A 20,000-nucleotide genomic window follows, 5' to 3' on the forward strand; every position below is an offset into this window, starting at 1 on the left:
CGAGGCTGACCAGTCCCTCCTGGCTTCCTTTTTTGTTTTTTGTTTTATTCCCGATGGAAGTGAGCTCTGCTGTTTATCTATGCATATCTATGAGTCTGTTTATCTATGCATCTGTTATCTTTATTTTGTAGCTAGCCCTAGCTGTCTCGTCCGTCTTTACTTAATCCTCCAGCGATGGTTGTGCTGTGGAACCGACACACACACACACACACACACACACACACACACACACACACACACACACCACATCACAGTATAGGGGGGCGGGGAGGTAGGCATTGCATATTGTCTGACAGATGCGAAGAAGATGCTAGCGAACCAGAGGGTTTGACCACCAAGGCCTGTAATGTTCCTTAAAATTTAGAAACGCTGTAACAGAAGGATAATTTTCTTCCTTCTCCTACTTGTTTTCACTCCATAGGCCAAGCTGGCAGACTATCAGCCTTTGAGGAATGAATCTGATCTGATCTGATATGCTCTGCTCTGCTCAACTTAACAGACATTATTTTTGGTTTTGGTTTTGCTTGCTTGCGTGTGACTTGACATGATTTCCCTTTCTATTCATGCAGGGTACCCAGACTGCCCTTTGGAAATCAAATGGGAGGCCAGAACTACAGTCTTTTCGATAAGACACGGTGACAACATACTTACCAGCCCATTTGGACTTCACAAGGCTTGAATCAGCCCAGTATGGAAAGATGGCCCTCCCTCCCTCCTTCCCTCTTAACCGATTTTCACTCTTCCATGGTACACTCAATAAAATTAAGAAATGAAGTTTCCAGTTGTTTACTTGTTTAAGCGGCCTAAATTCCTCCTCAACACCTCCCCCTACCACACCACACCACACCACACCACACCACACCACACCATGCCACGCCACACCACACCACGCCACACCACGCCACCCCACCCCCCACCCCCACCCTGGTTCCTCCGTCTCCTTGTGGGGGTGGGGATCGACACATCTGTGTCCTTCTATCTATGAACTATTTGCTCTCAGGATCACATTGATCCAGGATAACTTAGCTAGGCTCTTTGGAAATGGTAACGGAGTTGAGAACACACCCTAGCAGAAAGAGGAAGACCCCACTCACTTGGGTCACTCTCACCCAGCCTCGCCCTGCCAGCTCAGGGGTTTCTAAGGCTGAATCTAGACAGTATTTATTTATTTATTTATTTATTTATTTATTTTGACACTAAATAAAAGTTGGGGTCTAAACTAAATAAGCAAGCAAGCAAGCAAGCAAGCACAACCTGCAGAACGGATGAATTTGTAAGGCTTCTCCTACAGAGTTTACCTGAGGATTAAAATACTGTGTGTCTGGGACTGACTGCCCTGAGAGCAGCTGTGTACGTGTGTGTGTGTGTGTGTGTGTGTGTGTGTGTGTGTGTGTGTGTGTGTTCATTCTGTGTTGGAAAGTCTACCTAGTATTGATGGATGATGGCATCACATAACTGTATAGGTGGTTCTCCTTTTTTATTAACCCTCGATACCACAACGGGGACAGAATTGCACACTACCTAGCTAGCTGGGAGTGATTGGATATGCAGAGAAGTGACACATGCAGTCAGTCAGTCAGTCAGTCAGTAAAGTATTGCTGTCGGGGCCTTTTTGGCAGGAGGGGACGAGGTGGGCTTTTTCTTAACAGTAGAAACTGTGTTTTCTACGCTATATTTTGATCATAGTTTCCTATCCCAAAGCTCCTCCTACGTCCTTTCTCACCATCCACGGAATTCTACCCATGGCCTGCCCTTAGGTTTGTCATTGTCAATTGGAAACTTCCTTAATAAACCAAAATCAAATCCAAACTAGACATGGCGGGGGGGGGGGGGGGCACGGTAGAAAATTACAATTGCTTCTTGTATATAGAAAGCATTATCCCCCTTCCCTTCCCTTCCCTTTACCTTTCCCTTCCCTTTCTTTCTTTCTTTTTTCCTTTTGTCTTCCTTCCTTCCTTTCTTTCTTTCTTTCTTTCTTTCTTTCTTTCTTTCTTTCTTTCTTTCTTTCTTTCTTTCTTTCTTTCTTTCGTCATCCTGGAATCAACGGGCAGGCATCCGTTACTACTCTGTCTTTTGATCTCTATGTAGTCAGCATGAGTTTTGTTTTGTTTCTTTGTTTCTGTTGTTTTTCTTTTTGTTTTCTTATTTGTTTTTGGTTTTTGATTGTTTTGTTTGTTCTCCTGTCTATAAATCCGCACATATACTTTCCCCCAAATATTATATTATATTATTTTATATTTCATTTCAAGGGTACTCTCTAGATCAGAAGGGCTCCCTTACAGTTCTCTACATGTAAATTGGCTTTACGATTTACATCCCTCTCATCTAGAGGATAACAAGTGTGGGGGTGGGGGAGGGGGGAATGGGGAGGGCCAAGGAAAAGAATTCAGAGGGTGGTGATGGTGGTATTTCTTTCCTGGGTGACTCTGATTCAGAATCTAAAGAAAAAGAAAAGTACACATTAAGAAGAAAATAAAGCAGCCGGGCAGTGGTGGCACACACCTGTAATCCCAGCACTCTGGGAGGAAGAGGCAGGCGGATTTCTGAGTTTGAGGCTAGCCTGGTCTACAGAGTGAGCTCCAAGACAGCCAGGGCTATACAGAGAAAGCCTGTCTCAAAAAAAAAAAAAAAAAAAAAAAAAAAAAAAAAAAAAAGAAAAAGAAACAAATCTAAAAAAAAAAAAAAAAAAAAAAGGAGAAGGAGAAGAAAATAAAGCAAACAAACTGGTTTCCTTGGAGGCCTGCCTGGTGGTGCTCCGAGTCTAATTTGTAAAGACTGACGATTTATTTATTTGTTTGTTTGATTGATTGATTGATTGATTGTAATTCCCACCATGTAGTTGGTGGGAATGGAACTCTGGACCTTTCTTTCTTCATTGGTTTTCTTTTTTTAAGAAATTCAGCAGCTCCTGGTGGTGCACACAACCTTAATCCCAGTGCAAAATACTCACTCAACGGAGTTTTTCCCTTTCACAACCCCAACCAAATAGTAGCTTAAACAATAAAAACTGGCATCAGTTACTACTACTCTGCCTTAAGTGTTCTCATGAGTTCTGTTTTGTCTCTTTGTTTCTGGTTTCTGTTTGTTTTGTTTGTTTGTTTGTTTGTTTGTTTTTTATTGTTTTGTTTTGTTCTCCCGTCTGGAAATCCACACATAGATTTTCCCCCAAACATTATATTTCCAAGCAAATGATTGTTGTGAGTCTCGTGTCATTTCAAAGGTGCTCTCTAGAGCAGAAGAGCTTCCTTTCAATTCTCCACATGTAAATTGCCTTTACATCCCTGTTATCTACAGGATGACAAGTAGTGTGGGGGCAAGAAAAACAATTCAGAGAATCATGGTATGCACTCACTAATAAGTGGCTATTAGCCTAGAAAATTGGAATATCCAAAGCATAATCCACACATCAAATGAGGTACAAGAAGAACGGAGGAGTGGCCCCTGGTTCTGGAAAGACTCAGTGTGCCAGTATAGGGCAAAACCAGAACAGGGAAGTGGGAAGGCGTGGATGGGAGAACAAGGGGAGGGAAAGGGGCTTATGTGACTTTTGGGGAGTGGGGGGGGGGCAGAAAATGGGAAATCATTTGAAATGTAAATAAAAAATATATCGAAGTAAAAAAAAAAAAAGAATTCAGAGGGTGGTATTTCTTTCCTGGGTGACCCTGACTCAGAATCTAAAGAAAAAGAAAAGTACACATTAAGAAGAAAATAAAGCAGCCGGGCAGTGGTGGCACACACCTGTAATCCCAGCACTCTGGGAGGAAGAGGCAGGCGGATTTCTGAGTTTGAGGCTAGCCTGGTCTACAGAGTGAGCTCCAAGACAGCCAGGGCTACACAGAGAAAGCCTGTCTCAAAAAAAAAAAAGAAAGAAAGAAAGAAAGAAAGAAAGAAAGAAAGAAAGAAAGAAAGAGAAACAAATCTAAAAAAAATGAACGAAGTCTCCAGTTTATTGATTTTCTCCCCCCCCACCTCAACTCTCTCTCAACAGCTCCCTGCCCCTCCCCCACACTGCCTTCTCCCTCTTTCTCCCTGGGTGTGGGGGGTGGGGGAGGGGTGGAGCAGAGCATTGCTGAGCTGGCTGCACATTTCTGCCAGTCTGTGAAGTCTGCACATTCCCTGGCCTGGTGCACTTTACTGCTGAGCCATGTCTCTCCAGAGGCAAATTTCACGCGTGAAGTCTGCGAGCGAGTGATAGTTCAGCTTGAATGTCTGAACTCACTGTCTTTCAGGGCCACTTTGGCTCAGGCACAGGCAGAACCAAAACCCTAGGCTCTTTGGAAATGCTAATGGAGTTGCTAACACACCCTAACACAAAGAGGAAGACTACAGCCTCGCCCTGCCAGCTCAGGGATTTGTGAGGCAAAATCTACACAATATTTACATGATTTGGAATTTCTACTTTATGTTTAATGTTTAATAAAATAAAACACCGGGCAGTGGTGGCACACATCTTTAATCCCAGCACTTGGGAGGCAGGGCAGGTGGATTTCTGAGTTCGAGGCCAGCTTGGTCTGTCTACAGAGTGAGTTCCAGGACAGCCAGGGCTATACAAGAGAAACCCTGTCCAAAAAAAAAAAAAAAAAAAAAAAAGCCAGATGAAGGGTCACATGTCAGATGTGCTGAAATTAGAGTTAGAGTTATGAATGGCTGTCAGGCTTGCCCTGTGGGTGGTGGTGGGACGTGAACCCACGAAAGACAGAAACAGGACAGGTAGGAGAAGAACCAGGATGTTAGTTAAGCTTCCATTTTCCTGTTACAGAGTTGTGTCTGAGGAAGCTCCCAGTTACATGAAACAAAAACAATAATGGGGAAAACCATACCTGTGTGAACTAATTTTCCCATTTTATTTAAAGATACGCCATCATCTCTAAGGTATGCAGATCAAAGAAAGAATATTTCCAGGTGACACTTACAAATAAACAAGCAATCTCCAACACCACAACCAACAATACAAGTATGATTCTAGTGGTAGTGGCAAAAGGGAGGTAGATCACTGTAACTTTGTGGCTAGCCTTGTCTACAGATGGAGTTAGACGAACAGAGTTCCATCATGACTGATTGTGATGGATCAAGGGCCTCCACATAAAGCCAGACACTCTGAAGCTAATAGAAAAGAAACTGGGGAAGACCCTTGAGGACATTGGTACAGGGAGAAAGTTTCTGAACAGAACACCAATAGCGTATGCTCTAAGAGCAAGAATTGACAAATGGGACCTCATAAAATTACAAAGTTTCTGTAAGGCAAAGGACACCATCAAGAGGACAAATCGGCAACCAACAAATTGGGAAAAGATCTTCACCAATCCTACATCAGATAGAGGGCTAATATCCAATATATATAAAGAACTCAAGAAGTTAGACTCCAGAAAACCAAACAACCCTATTAAAAAATGGGGTACAGAGTTAAACAAAGAATTCTCACCTGAAGAACTTCGGATGGCGGAGAAGCATCTTAAAAAATGCTCAGCTTCATTAGTCATTAGGGAAATGCAAATCAAAACAACCCTAAGATTTCATCTTACACCAGTCAGAATGGCTAAGGTTAAAAATTCAGGAGACAGCAGGTGCTGGAGAGGGTGTGGAGAAAGAGGAACACTCCTCCACTGCTGGTGGGGTTGCAAATTGGTACAACCACTCTGGAAATCAGTCTGGCGGTTCCTCTGAAAACTGGGCACCTCACTTCCAGAAGATCCTGCTATACCACTCCTGGGCATATACCCAGAGGATTCCCCACCATGTAATAAGGGTACATGCTCTACTATGTTCATAGCAGCCCTATTTATAATTGCCAGATGCTGGAAAGAACCCAGGTATCCCTCAACAGAAGAGTGGATGCAAAAAATGTGGTATATCTACACAATGGAGTACTATTCAGCCATTTGAAACAATATATTCATGAAATTCTTAGGCAAATGGATGGAGCTAGAGAACATCGTACTAAGTGAGGTAACCCAGACTCAAAAGGTGAATCATGGTATGCACTCACTAATAAGTGGTTATTAACCCAGAAAACTGGAATACCCAAAACATAATCCACACATCAAATGAGATACAAAAAGAAAGGAGGAGTGGTCCCTGGTTCAGGAAAGTCTCAGTGAAACAGTATCCGGCAAAACCAGAACGGGGAACTGGGAAGGGGTGGGAGGGAGGACAGGGGAAGAGAAGGGGGATTATGGGACTTTTGGGGAGGGGGGGGCTAGAAAAGGGGAAATCATTTGAAATGTAAATAAATTATATCGAATAAAAAAAATGGGGAAAAAATGGGAAAAAAAAAAAAAAAGAAGAAGAAGAAAATAAAGCAGCCGGGCAGTGGTGGCGCTCACCTGTATGTAATCCCAGCCCTCTGGGAGGAAGAGGCAGGCAGATTTCTGAGTTTGAGGCCAGCCTGGTCTACAGAGTGAGCTCCAAGACAGCCAGGGCTATACAGAGAAAGCCTGTCTCAAAAAAAAAAAAAAAAAAAAAAGAAAGAAAAAAAAAGAAAAAGAAAAAGAAAAAAAGAAAAAGAAACAAATCTAAAAAAAAAAAAAGGAGAAGGAGAAGAAAATAAAGCAAACAAACTGGTTTCCTTGGAGGCCTGCCTGGTGGTGCTCCGAGTCTAATTTGTAAAGACTGACGATTTATTTATTTGTTTGTTTGATTGATTGATTGATTGTAATTCCCACCATGTAGTTGGTGGGAATGGAACTCTGGATCTTTCTTTCTTCATTGGTTTTCTTTTTTTAAGAAATTCAGCAACTCCTGGTGGTGCACACAACCTTAATCCCAGTGCAAAATACTCACTCAACGGAGTTTTTCCCTTTCACAACCCCAACCAAATAGTAGCTTAAACAATAAAAACTGGCATCAGTTACTACTACTCTGCCTTAAGTGTTCTCATGAGTTCTGTTTTGTCTCTTTGTTTCTGGTTTCTGTTTGTTTTGTTTGTTTGTTTGTTTGTTTGTTTTTTATTGTTTTGTTTTGTTCTCCCGTCTGGAAATCCACACATAGATTTTCCCCCAAACATTATATTTCCAAGCAAATGATTGTTGTGAGTCTCGTGTCATTTCAAAGGTGCTCTCTAGAGCAGAAGAGCTTCCTTACAATTCTCCACATGTAAATTGCCTTTACATCCCTGTTATCTACAGGATGACAAGTAGTGTGGGGGCAAGAAAAACAATTCAGAGAATCATGGTATGCACTCACTAATAAGTGGCTATTAGCCTAGAAAATTGGAATATCCAAAGCATAATCCACACATCAAATGAGGTACAAGAAGAACGGAGGAGTGGCCCCTGGTTCTGGAAAGACTCAGTGTGCCAGTATAGGGCAAAACCAGAACAGGGAAGTGGGAAGAGGTGGATGGGAGAACAAGGGGAGGGAAAGGGGCTTATGTGACTTTTGGGGAGTGGGGGGGGGCAGAAAATGGGAAATCATTGGAAATGTAAATAAAAAAATATATCGAATTAAAAAAAAAAAGAATTCAGAGGGTGGTATTTCTTTCCTGGGTGACCCTGACTCAGAATCTAAAGAAAAAGAAAAGTACACATTAAGAAGAAAATAAAGCAGCCGGGCAGTGGTGGCACACACCTGTAATCCCAGCACTCTGGGAGGAAGAGGCAGGCGGATTTCTGAGTTTGAGGCTAGCCTGGTCTACAGAGTGAGCTCCAAGACAGCCAGGGCTACACAGAGAAAGCCTGTCTCAAAAAAAAAAAGAAAGAAAGAAAGAAAGAAAGAAAGAAAGAAAGAAAGAAAGAAAGAAAGAAAGAAAGAAAGAAAGAAAGAAAGAAAGAGAAACAAATCTAAAAAAAATGAACGAAGTCTCCAGTTTATTGATTTGCTCCCCCCCCACCTCAACTCTCTCTCAACAGCTCCCTGCCCCTCCCCCACACTGCCTTCTCCCTCTTTCTCCCTGGGTGTGGGGGGTGGGGGAGGGGTGGAGCAGAGCATTGCTGAGCTGGCTGCACATTCCTGCCAGTCTGTGAAGTCTGCACATTCCCTGGCCTGGTGCACTTTACTGCTGAGCCATGTCTCTCCAGAGGCAAATTTCACGCGTGAAGTCTGCGAGCGAGTGATAGTTCAGCTTGAATGTCTGAACTCACTGTCTTTCAGGGCCACTTTGGCTCAGGCACCAGCTGAACCAAAACCCTAGGCTCTTTGGAAATGCTAATGGAGTTGCTAACACACCCTAACACAAAGAGGAAGACTATGGCCTAGCCTTGCCAGCTCTGGGATTTGTGAGGCAAAAATCTACACAATATTTACATGATTTGGAATTTCTACTTTATGTTTAATGTTTAATAAAATAAAGCGCCGGGCAGTGGTGGTGGCACACGCCTTTAATCCCAGCACTTGGGAGGCAGGGCAGGTGGATTTCTGAGTTCGAGGCCAGCTTGGTCCGTCTACAGAGTGAGTTCCAGGACAGCCAGGGCTACACAGAGAAACCCTGTCTCTAACGCCCTCCCCCCCCCCCCAAGAAACCTTGTTTCAAATAAATAAAAACTAAGCATTACTTATTCCTTCCTTCCTTCCTTCCTTCCTTCCTTCCTTCCTTCCTTCCTTCCTTCCTTTCTTCCTTCCTTCCTTTCTTCCTTCCTTCTTTTTGCTTCAGACAGTGTGAATTACATTATCATTCTTAGTGACTGATATTTATGTTTATATAAATTTTAACCTATTTTGACTGTCTAGCTAACTAACCAAGTAACTAAGTCTGCCTGGCATACAAGAGGAGTTCCAGGATGACTGATTATATTTATCTTTTATTATGCATTTTAATACAAAAATAACAAAAAATTTAAAAGGTTCGATTCATCTGACACTTAAAAGTAATAGACAAAAAGCAGGAGAAAAACAGGTGGCTGTGGCTTCTTTCTGGTGGCTTTTCAGTGCCTTCTCACCGTTCTACACTGGTTTAGCTGCAGTTCTGGTCCCCTAGCGGCTGGGAAAGAAAGGGCAAGGTAGGTCACACGTGGCCGGCACCCTCCATCTTGGTGAGGTCAGTCAGCCGGCAGCTAAGATGGCTGCCATCCACAGGTCACCTTCCATCTTGGTGAGGTCAATGAGCAATCACACCTTCCGGGGAAACACACACACACACACACACACACACACACACACACACACACACAAGTTGAATTTCAACTAAACATACAGTAAAGAAAAAGAAAAAGGAATCTAAAACAGAGAGCAAACCAAAACAATATCCAAAATAACCTTTCCTGGGGTTAATGAAATAACAGAACCGGCTGTGGCCATACACGCCTTTCATCCCATCACTCAGGAAGGAAGGAAACAGAGGCAATGCTGTGAATTGGAGGCAGGTCTGATCTAGATAGTGATTTCCAGGGCTATGTAGAGACTCCCCTGCCTGCCCCAACTAAGTCAATGAACAGGAAACATATAACTATAATTATTAACCTGGGATAAAACAAACACACAAACAAGGGAAGGTGGTGCTGGGTGCCTGGTTTATGGTCTCTCTGTCTGTCTCTGTCTGTCTGTTTCTCCTCTCTCTCCTTCCTCTCTCGCTCTCTCTCTCTCTCTCTCTCTCTCTCTCTCTCTCTCTCTCTCTCTCTCTCGGACCAGCGTCCTCACCCACCCACCCGTGACTTCCTCTTGCCCTGGACGCACGAGGAGGACTAGGAGGACGGTCCAGCTTCTGGAATCTGGAATCGGGGACGCTGGGCCCCACCTCGCTCACTGCACCGTCCGTCCCTCTGTCCCTCTGTCCATCCCTGCGCCCCGAACTGGGACCCTCAGCCTGGACACGCACGGGAATTCGACCGACTGTGGATGGCTGGCATCCCATCCCACCCAGCATCCGCACAGCCACACCCAGCGGCACAGGCTATCCCGGGAGCCAGGCACTCTCCCTGCCCTCCCTTTGGAGCGAGCGGGCGCACACACACAATACCCACACAGGGGCACAGTGAGCCCGACACAAGCAAGGGCTCGCGGGCGCACCCGGGCGAGAAAGCGAGACGGCCCAGACATGCTACTGATGCACAGAAGTGGGAACTTGAGCACCGGTTACACGCATGCCTGCGCACACACGCACATTCACACACGCACTCACAAGCATGATCACACTGGAGCGCTTCCAGGCCCCAAAGCACACATGCCATCACACATACACACACATATATACACGCAGCACTCCCACACTAGCGGACTGGCACACCCACCCAATCCCCCAGGCACACACACTTGTGTGTACTGGCTGATAAGAGCAAGTATGCAGGAAGGGCCCTCATGCTACACACACACACACACACACACACACACACACACACACACACAGAGGCGCATTAGCAGAAGGCAGGATGGCAACACACACTCTCACACCCGTCACACAGTCTCTTGCGTGCTTTCACACCCACACATACCAGCACATGAACTCACGCACCAGGGTCTACCAATTCTCACAACACTCACACATAAATGTGCTAATCCTCTCAAAATTCACCCATGCAACATTAAACAGAGACAGACAGGCAGACAGACAGACAGACAGACAGACAGACAGACAGACAGACAGAGACACAAGACACAAGCAGACCCACTATCACAGGCCCCCCACAGCTCCCTAGACCTCTTAAGGCAGGCTAAAGAGGTGGGTGGTGGCTGGGTTCCTCGGAGACTCCTCCCAAGTAGAGGGAGAGGGTGAGGGGTGGGAGTAGCCTTTTCTGCCCCCCTTACTTGGCAAGGTGGGATCCCCGTGTGGTTTGGGTCAGGATGGGCTGGGTGGGTTTTAGAGTCCAATCTGGGCTTGGTCAAATGGGGACAGGGTTGTGTTGCTGTACATTAAGGTGACTGTTGCTTACAATCCCCATGATTCTGCTGTGCTTGCCAGCTCTCTGTCATGGATCCCACAGGAATTCTGAGCCCAGACACCCAAGCCTGTGCTGCCTCAACCAGTGTATATTGTGTTCATCCCCCAGCATCCCTCCTTTGTCTGCCCTTGAAGGTTCCTGGGGCCCTGACAATAGATTGCCCAGCTTTTTCCCATTCATGACTGCCTGCTCCTCAGAGATCGTCTTCCTTGCCTGTCATCCTCTCCACAGGCCCGAGCAAGTTTGCCCTCTCCCACCTGTGACTTCCTCTGTCCATGTGTTTAGTCGTCTGTCACAGTCTTTGAACAAATATGTTTTCCTCACATTTACATTTTGTGTAAGGTGTTTGTTATGACACCAGGTAAGTCTTCAGTTAGTAGAGTTACTTTTCATATGGGAACTATATCTAGGGTCTTGTGATGGTGGGGACAGACTTCCAGCCTGCTGCCTTCCAGCCTGCTCCCGTCCAGCCTCCTGCTTTCCAGCCTCCTGCCTTCTTTCTTTTTCTATGTGATTTTTTCCTTAACTTTTATTAGTGTGTTCCAGGGACAGTCTTTTCAGCTGAGCCAAATCCAAAGTTTCAAATATGGATTGATTTTTTTTAATTTATTTGTTTGTTTGCTTGCTTGCTTGCTTGCTTGCTTGTTTGAGTAGAGTTCACTATGTAGATGCAGCTGGCCTATAACTACTGTGAAGAGCAGGCCATTCTCCAACCTGCTTCTGTTTCTTTATTGCTGGCATTAGGGACAAGCTCCTCTGTATCCAACATAGGACTTTTAACGATAGAGATTATACACTGTATCTTGTCTAGCAGTGTGTAATAGTATTAAGAATTTAGGCTGGATTTGAGTTGTAGGAATACAGTACTCCTTCTAACTGTCTGATTTACCAAAGAAGGCCATCTTGTAAACTACAAGGATACTTACAGACCTTCACCAAAATTGCAGCTTCTTAAACCATGATAAACATATTTGTGTTGTTTGGAAGTTGCTTTGTCTCCTCGTTTGTCTCAGTGGATTGAATGAACCCACACACACACCATTGGTGGTTGTGTGCTCTGTGTATTTTGTGGGCATCCTTTTGTTGGTTTTTATTTTTTATTTATTTATTTTTTTTAATTTGGGGAGACAGGCTTTTACTATGTTGCCCAGGTTGGTGTTAAACATGCAATCTTCTGGTCTCAGCCTCCTGAGTAGTGGGACTAAAGGTGAGTGCTCTGTCCCTGAAAAGACACTCAATTATAAAACATCTATTTTTTTTTCCCCAGGATCCCCATCAGTCATCAGGCAGATGATAGAGGGCCCTGAGTTCAAGGCCCGCTTGGGATACCTAGGAAGACCCGGTCTCAGAAAAGAAGCAAAACCAACTAACCACATTCTTTACCATCTCCTGCAATGAATGTAAATATCAAAGAATCGCAGGGACACAATAAAATGCTTAGGGGTGTGCCAAAATATCCTATAATATACCAAAAATTGTGGAATTCTGTAAAAGAGGAAATTTATACCCTAAAGTATTTCTTTACTTTACAGGAGCCAGGAAGTGGTGGCGCACACCTTTAATCCCAGCACTCAGGAGGCAGAAAGAGGCAGATTTCTGAGTTTGAGGCCAGCCTGGTCTACAGAGTGAGTTCCAGGACAACCAGGGCTGTACAGAGAAACCCTGTCTTGAAAAAACAAACAAAACAAAACAAAAACAGGTGGAGGGCAGGAGAGGTGGCTCAGTGGTTAAGAGCACTGACTGCTCTTCCAGAGGTCCTGAGCTCATTTCCCAGCCAACACATGGTGACTTGCAAATTGCCTGTCATGGGATCCAATGCACCCTTTTGATTCATTTTCCCTCTTCCACCATACACCCAATAAGGTAAATAAATGAACGAAGTCTCCAGTTTATTGATTTGTCCCCCCCCCCATCTCAACTCTCTCTCAACAGCTCCCTGCCCCTCCCACACACTGCCTTCTTCCTCCTTCTCCCTGGGGGTGGGGGGTGGGGGAGGGGTGGAGCAGAGCATTGCTGAGCTGGCTGCACATTCCTGCCAGTCTGTGAAGTCTGCACATTCCCTGGCCTGGTGCACTTTACTGCTGAGCCATGTCTCTCTGGAGGCAAATTTCACGCGTGAAGTCTGCGAGTGAGTGATATTTCAGCTTGAATGTCTGAACTCACTGTCTTTCAGGGCCACGTTGGCTCAGGCACCAGCTGAACCAAAACCCTAGGCTCTTTGGAAATGCTAATGGAGTTGCTAACACACCCTAACACAAAGAGGAAGACTACAACCTCGCCCTGCCAGCTCAGGGATTTGTGAGGCAAAATCTACACAATATTTACATGATTTGGAATTTCTACTTTATGTTTAATGTTTAATAAAATAAAGCGCCGGGCAGTGGTGGCACACGCCTTTAATCCCAGCACTTGGGAGGCAGGGCAGGTGGATTTCTGAGTTCGAGGTCTGTCTACAGAGTGAGTTCCAGGACAGCCAGGACTATACAGAGAAACCCTGTCTTGAAAAACCAAAATAAATAAATAAATAAATAAATAAATAAATAAATAAATAAATAAATAAATAAAATAAAATAAAATAAAGCTTGTGGAGGGCTGGAGAGGTGGCTCAGCAGTTAAGAGCACTGATTGCTCTTCCAGAGGTTCTGAGATCAATTGTCAGCCAACACATGCTGACTTGCAAACTGCCTGTCATGGGATCCAATGCACTCTTCTGGTGTGTGTCTGAAGTCAGCTGCAGGGTACTCATATAAATAAATAAATAATAAATAAATAAATACATAAATAAAAGATCCTTAAAAATGAAATTAAACAAAGCTTCTGAAGAAATTGAGCATCTTAAAATTCCAGGCATCATGCTTATCTAGACACTCTATTTTTTTTTTTATTGTATTACTTACACACACACACACACACACACACACACACACACATTGAATTTGAACTAAACATACAGTAAAGAAAAAGAAAAAGAAATCTAAAACAGAGAGCAAAACAAAACAATATCCAAAATAACCTTTCCTGGGGTTAATGAAATAACAGAACCGGGTGTGGTCATACACGCCTTTCATCCCATCACTCAGGAAGGAAGGAAACAGAGGCAATGCTGTGAATTGGAGGCAGGTCTGATCTAGATAGTGATTTCCAGGGCTATGTAGAGAATCCCCTGCCTGCCCCAACTAAGTCAATGAACAGGAAAAATATAACTGTAATTATTAACCTGGGGTAAAACAAACAATCAAGGGAAGGTGGTGCTGGGTGCCTGATTTATGGTCTCTCTGTCTGTCTCTGTCTGTCTGTCTCTCCTCTCTCTCCTTCCTCTCTCTCTCTCTCTCTCTCTCTCTCTCTCTCTCTCTCTCTGTCACTCTCTGTCTCTGTCTTTCCTCTCTCCTTCCTCTCTCTCTGTCTCTCTCCTTCTTCTCTCTCTCTGTCTCTCCTCCCTCTCTGTCTCTCCTCCCTCTCTGTCTCTCTTCCCTCTCTCTCCTTTCTCTCTCTCTCTTTCCCCCTCTCTCCTCTCTCTCTGTCTCTCTCTCTCTCTCTCTCTCTCTCTCTCTCTCTCTCTCTCTCTCTCTCTCTCTCTCTCTCTTGTCTCTGTCTCTCTCTCCAATCTGTTTCTTTCTCTCTGTCTCTCTCTTTCTCTTTCTCTGTCTCTCTCTTTCTCTCTTTGTCTCTGTCTCTCTCTCTGACCCCAGGGGTGTACCTGCCTGCCTTGCTGAACACTGTATTATGTAATAAACTCAGTAGTTTTAGAAGTCAGGAGCTGGAAATATGCAGATAAGATGTTGGGGTTCGCTGGGCAGTGGAAAGCAGAGGCAGGCGAATTTCTGAGTTCGAGGCCAGCCTGGTGTACAGTGAGTTCCAGGACAGTCAGGGCTACACAGAGAAATGCTGTCTCAAAAAAAAAAAAAAAATCTGGCCATCTCACTATAACATTCATCAATTCTGTTGAGAGGAAGGGAGACACGGAGACAGATACCTGATCAATCGTCCAACCAACACCCAGATTGGAATCAAAAGAACCCAATCTTTCTTTCTTTTCTTTTCTTTTCTTTTCTTTTCTTTTCTTTTCTTTCTTTCTTTTCTTTTCTTTTTTCTTTTTCTTTTCTTTTTTTTTTTTTTTTGAGACAGGGTTTCTCTGTACAGCCTGTCCTGAACTCACTTTTAGACCAGACTGGCCTCAAATTCAGAAATCCACCTGCCTCTACCTTCCAGATGCTGGGATTAAAGCCCTGCACCACCACCACCCGGCCAAAAGAACACAATGAATCGGGATGGTATTGTGGTCGAGTTGTGTTTGGTGGTGTGGGAGAGAAACTGCTTTTTGCTTTCGTGTTTCTTTCCAAAGTCGGCCCCTTTCAGCTTTTTGAGGAAACTCTGTGCTTACGATGTGTCTTTTCTGTGGTTCATTCGATTTTTACTTTACTTTTTCATTTGATTTTATTCTACTCTATCTGCTGGCCAGAAAGAATTATTGATTGTTATTCCTCCCTAACCCTCTGGGACCCAGACACATGGTCTCACTGAGGCAGGCTCTTAGCCTTTTTTTTTTTTTCCCTCTGAGTGCTGCTGTGAATGAAGGAGTCTATCAAAATTATCTTAAACATCATCACATTTGTTATTCCCCTCCTCCTCCCTCTCCTCCCCATCTTCCCAAGTTGTCTGGCAATATATTCTATTTGTAACCACCTTGGTAGGAAATCCCCCCCTTGCCACTAATGCTGATCTCTGATGATCTCAGACCCCCAGGTGTATCCCTGGTGTCCTTGCTGAACTCTGTATTGTATAAACTCAGTAACTCTAGCAGTCAGGAACTGGAAATAGGCAGATAAGCTATTGGTAGGAAGGAAGAAAGGAAGGAAGGAAGGAAGGAAGGAAGGAAGGAAGGAAGGAAGGAAGGAAGAAAAAGAACAGATATACCAACACACACACACACACACACACACACACACACACACACACACACACACACCACCACCACCACCACCACCACCACTCACATGACCAAAGGAAAGCAGTGCAAAAAATAATTACTTTCTGGCCAAAGTGAAAACAAATCACTTTGAAAAGGTATTCCTAGAAAAACAAAACAGAACAAAAACAAACAAGCAAGCAAACAAACAAACAGCAAGCAAGCAAGCAAGCAAGCAAGCAAGCAAGCAAGCAAGGAAGCAAAGACAGAAATGGGATTTTTCACCATCCTACCACTTTTGAAATTTAACTCTGTATTTAGTCTTTGAAAAGGGGACAGTGGGTGGGCGGACGGGTGAGTGAGGGCGGGAGGGCAGGCAGCGGTGGTGGCAAGGAGGAGAGGAACATGAAACAGAAAACAGAATGAGAGAGACAAAAATGTCCGCCGCCACACCCTCCTCTTCCACCGTGTTTGGAGGCTCCCTTCTGCTAATTGTGCCTGTTCCTTGGCCCGCTAACCGACTGTTAGTCGCGTCCTTTCACTTAGAGAATGATTAAGCCTGTTTTCTCAGCTCCCGGCCATACTTTGGCTTTTGGGTGCCTGAGGGGGTCGGCCCGAGTCCAGCCAGCGTTCACTAGTTTCAGGCGGGAAAGCGGGAACTGTTTGTGCCACTCGGGAGGAGTGGTGGGTACTCTGCTCCGTCATGCGTGGGTGAGTGTCCCCTTGAGCTAAGGAGGACCCTCCGGGGAGAGACTGAGTGAGTGTGGCTGGCGGCGCGTGAGCGATCTGTATTGGTTTGCTTGGTTGTCGGGCGACACCTAGTGGTGACAATTTCCCGCAACGTTCCTGGTCCCCGGTCCGTGACGAAGGAGGAGGAAGTGCCTGCTGTGAGCCGGCCAGGGTGACGGGAGGCCGGGCAAGCAGGCGGGTGCGTCCCGGAGACTGCGCCGAGTTTAAAGATTTTTCTCTACGTAGGAGATTGTACCCGGAGAGTTATGTAGGGGTTGGTAGTGACTGCACAACCTATTGGAACAAACACGCTGGTTGGGGGCAGCTTGCTCAGGTCGACCAGAAGTCCTGCCCCGGAGTGTGCTCCTTCATCGGGAGCTCTGGATTTCTGAAGCCGAGAGGGTGTCTTGTTCTCGGCTGTCAGGCGGCTGTGGCCCGGTTCGGTGGAGCTTCGGAGCTTTTTTTTTTTTTTTCTTTCCTCCAGCAGGCTCCCTCAGCGGGTGGTCTGGATTTCTGAAGCCGAGAGGGTGTCTTGTCCTGGGCTTTCACAAGGCTGTAACCCGGCTCGTTTTTAGGTTCGGAGCTTTTTATTTTTTTATTTTTGTTTTCCGCCTCCAGGCTCCCTCAGCGGGTGCTCTGGATTTCTGAAGCCGAGAGGGTGTCTTGTCCTGGGCTTTCACAAGGCTGTAACCCGGCTCGTTGGAGGTTCGGAGCTTTTTATTTTATTTTATTTTTGTTTTCCGCCTCCAGGCTCCCTCAGCGGGTGCTCTGGATTTCTGAAGCCGAGAGGGTGTCTTGTCCTGGGCTTTCACAAGGCTGTAACCCGGCTCGTTGGAGGTTCGGAGCTTTTTATTTTTTTATTTTTGTTTTCCGCCTCCAGGCTCCCTCAGCGGGTGCTCTGGATTTCTGAAGCCGAGAGGGTGTCTTGTCCTGGGCTTTCACAAGGCTGTAACCCGGCTCGTTGGAGGTTCGGAGCTTTTTATTTTATTTTATTTTTGTTTTCCGCCTCCAGGCTCCCTCAGCGGGTGCTCTGGATTTCTGAAGCCGAGAGGGTGTCTTGTCCTGGGCTTTCACAAGGCTGTAACCCGGCTCGTTGGAGGTTCGGAGCTTTTTTTTTTTTTTTTTTTTCTTTCCTCTTCCAGGCTCCCTCAGCGGGTGGTCTGGATTTCTGAAGCGGAGAGGGTGTCTTGTCCTCGGCTTTCGCGCAGCTGTGGCCCGTCTCGTTGGAGGTTCGGAGCTTTATTTTATTTTTGTTTTCCGCCTCCAGGCTCCCTCAGCGGGTGCTCTGGATTTCTGAAGCCGAGAGGGTGTCTTGTTCTCGGCTTTCACGCGGCTGTGGCCCGGCTCGGTGGAGCTTCCTAGTCTTTCTCCCCCCTGTAACTGCAGGGTCCCTCTCGGTGCCCCTCAGCCGGGATCTTGCTTTGTGAGTCCGAGTAAGAACTGTGGAAGCGGTCTCCTATCATGGCCCTCGCGGTCTTGCAGTAAACACGGTTACAAGGTCGACCAGTTGTTCCTTTGAGGTCCGGTTCTCTTGCTCATGGGGACAGGTTTGAGACAGCTTCCCGAGAATGACTTCCAGGTGTTCCGTGTAGCCTGTGAATTTCCTCCCTGTGTCTTTTATGGTTTTGATCCTTGCTCTCTGTTCATATTGGACCTGGAGATCTATAGGACACGCTGTCCTGTGTCTGATGAGAACTATAGGACTTGGAAAGACCCTTTCTGAGGCTGTTTTGCTTGTCCGGCCTACTCTTTCGTTTCTGCCCTCGGGTCTTTCGGCAGCGCCTGAAGCTGAGCCTTGGCACACGCTTCTTCCCGTGCTGGCTCGTACTCTTTGGCTTGTGACAACCGAGTGCTGTATCTTGCGTGTCTGTTGTGTTTTTGTTTCTCCCGGTGGTTGTTGTCACCTGTGCCGGGTAGAACGGTGGCACCAGTGGTGGTGGGGACACCTATTCTGCGTTAGTGTACCCCGGTGCTCATCCCGCTCACTCACTGGCTTTTTTTTTTTTTTTCTGGAGTTCCCGAACCTCCGCCTACCGTTTTCCGTGCCTCCCGAGCGCACTGCTTTTTCCTCCCCTCGAAGTGCTTCTTCCTGGGGCATTATTTTTTTCTTTCTGGAGTTTCCGAATCTCCACCTACCGTTTTTTCCGTGCCTCCCGAGCGTACTGCTTTTTCCTCCCCTCGAAGTGCTTCTTCCTGGGGCATTTTTTTTTTTTCTTTCTGGAGTTCCCGAACCTCTGCCTACCGTTTTCCGTGCCTCCCGAGCGCACTGCTCTTTTTCCTCCCCCCCCGAAGTGCTTCTTCCTGGGGCTTTTTTTTTTTTTTTTTTTTTTTTTTTTTTTGGGGGGGGGGGGAGTTCCCGAACCTCCGCCTACCGTTTGCCGTGCCTCCCGAGAGCACTACTTTCCTCCTCCCCTCAAAGTACTTCTTGGGCTTTTTTTGCCAGTTTTGTCCGGTGGCTGCTCCTCCCGTTCTCGGTGTGTGCCCTCGCTCTGCCCGCTTCGGTATTGCGTCTTGCACGCTCGTTGTTCCCGATGGGGTGCTCTTGCTCCCTTTGGATCGATGTGGTGCTCCTGCGTTCTCTTCGGGCCGGGGCCTAAGCCGCGCCAGGCGAGGGACGGACATTCATGGCGAATGGTCATTCATGGCGAATGGCGACCGCTCTTCTCGTTCTGCCAGCGGGCCCCGCGTCTCTCCTCCCCATCTGGTGTCGGTGGTGTGGGGGAAGGCAGGGGTGCGGCTGTCCGGTCCGAGCCACTGACCCGCGCGCACCTCCCGCTGTGGTTCGCGGAGTCCTCGTGGACGCGTCAAGGCAGCTTTGGCTGTCCTGGTGCGCCTCACTCGATTTGTGTTTCCATTTGTGACCTCCTTCTCTCCGAGCCGGGGAGGGCTGCTGGTCTGTTGCGGTGCACACCCTTCCCGTGCGGTGTGCGCGTGCTTTGCCTCTGCTTAGCTCGCGGTGCTCCTGGAGCGTTCCGGGCTCTGACCCCAAAGGTGCCCGCTTCCGAGTCGGCGGTGGCGCTTCCCGTTCCCCGGCGTGCCTCCCGTGCTCCGTCTGGCTGCGTTGCTTTGTTCCCGTTCTGTCGGTTCTAGCTCGAGACGCCTGGTGAAGAAAAGGGGGGTCGAGGCGGTAGAAACGAGGCGTCTGGTGCCTGAGCGAGAGGAAGCAGGGGCCGACCCCTCCTCGCTGGGTGAGCGCCCACCCCGCGCACCGCTTCCCGCCTTCATCCGTAGGTGTGCGCGTAGGGTGGTGCTGAGCGTTTCGCGGCCGTCCTTGCTCTGTGTGGACTCTGTGTGAGGTTTGCAAGGCCCGGCTCTCGGGGATGCCTGTCGCAGGTCTCCTCTGTCCGCGGATGCTCAGAATACCCTTACCGATACCGCAGGCCCCCCTCCCCGCGTGCACCCTGCCGCGTGTGGGTCTTGTTTCCGACACTGCTTGTGGCGTTGCAGCTCTCGGTTCCCGGGGCTCGCCGCGTTGGGTCCGTCCCGCCCTCGGTGAGAAAGTCCTTCTCTAGCGATCTTCGGAAGGGTGTGCTATGACCTCGAGGGGTTTCCTCCCG

At 46.8% G+C, this 20,000-nt stretch overlaps 1 long non-coding RNA gene across 1 annotated transcript; it reads right to left on the minus strand.

Moving 5' to 3' along the window:
- Positions 1-18,433: 18,433 nt before the first annotated feature.
- On the minus strand, positions 18,434-18,882 carry LOC127676113 (uncharacterized). Its single transcript, XR_007975662.1, has 2 exons — positions 18,676-18,882; positions 18,434-18,569 (listed from the first exon to the last, which is right to left on the minus strand). It is a non-coding gene; the product is annotated as an uncharacterized LOC127676113 (long non-coding RNA).
- Between the last annotated feature and the right edge of the window lie 1,118 nt (positions 18,883-20,000).

The sequence above is a fragment of the Apodemus sylvaticus genome, unplaced genomic scaffold (genome assembly GCF_947179515.1).
Source record: "Apodemus sylvaticus unplaced genomic scaffold, mApoSyl1.1 scaffold_439, whole genome shotgun sequence".
NCBI lineage: Eukaryota > Metazoa > Chordata > Mammalia > Rodentia > Muridae > Apodemus > Apodemus sylvaticus.